The following is an 835-nucleotide window of genomic DNA, read 5'->3' as shown; positions in this document are numbered from 1 at the left end:
CCAACTTTCCTTAGCTTAATCATTTCTTATCAATTCACTAGAATGGATAATGAAGATCCATATACTCATCTTTCTACATTCTATGAATTGATTGGAACCATGGGTTTTCAAGAAGGAGATGTTGACCATGTATATATGTATTTGTTTCCTTTTTCATTGGTAGGCAAAGCAAAGGAATGGCTTAAGTCACATCTAAATCAAAGTCTGAACAAGTGGAATGATGTAGAGGAGAAATTCTTGAATAAATTCTTTCCACCTTCTCGATACATCAAAGCAAAAACTATTATTTCCACTTTTAGGCAAGGACCAGATGAACCATTCTGTGAAGCTTGGGAACGATTTAATTCTCTATTAAGGAGATGCCCAAATCATGGATTTGAAGATATTGCTCAGCTAAATATTTTCTGCAATGGTCTAAGGCCTGATACCAAGATGATTTTAGATGCACCAACTGGTGGAACAATGATGAATGCAGAGGCAGAACAAGCAATAAGAATCATTAAGGCATTAGCATCCACAAATCACCAAGCTCAACATAATAGGCAAATTGTTCAAAGGAAAGGAGTGATTGATCTTAGTACCACAGATGCAATCTTAGCTTAAAGTAAAATTTTGACTCAACAGATTGAAGCACTAACTAAGCAAGTGTCTAAATTACCTGAGTAGTTACAAGTTGTGCAATCTTCTCCTAGTCATCAACAACCCATGAGGTGTGACTTTTGTCGGGGTGATCATCCAAATGGCCATTGTTCTTATCAATGTAACTCATAAGCAGAAGTTCAGTATGTGAGTAATCAAGGAAGACAAGGTAATTTCTCCAACAATAATAATTTTT

General features: G+C 35.7%; 1 non-coding gene across 1 annotated transcript; it reads right to left on the bottom strand.

The window, feature by feature from the left end:
- Positions 1-270: 270 nt before the first annotated feature.
- Positions 271-377, bottom strand: LOC114165620 (small nucleolar RNA R71). Its single transcript, XR_003599742.1, has one exon. It is a non-coding gene; the product is annotated as a small nucleolar RNA R71 (small nucleolar RNA).
- Between the last annotated feature and the right edge of the window lie 458 nt (positions 378-835).

This window comes from Vigna unguiculata, chromosome 1 (genome assembly GCF_037176805.1).
Source record: "Vigna unguiculata cultivar grain cowpea cultivar isolate G323 ecotype 2 chromosome 1, ASM3717680v1, whole genome shotgun sequence".
Taxonomy (NCBI): Eukaryota; Viridiplantae; Streptophyta; class Magnoliopsida; order Fabales; family Fabaceae; genus Vigna; species Vigna unguiculata.
Note: the sequence above shows the minus strand (reverse complement) of the source record. Positions and strands in the feature narration are given on the sequence as shown.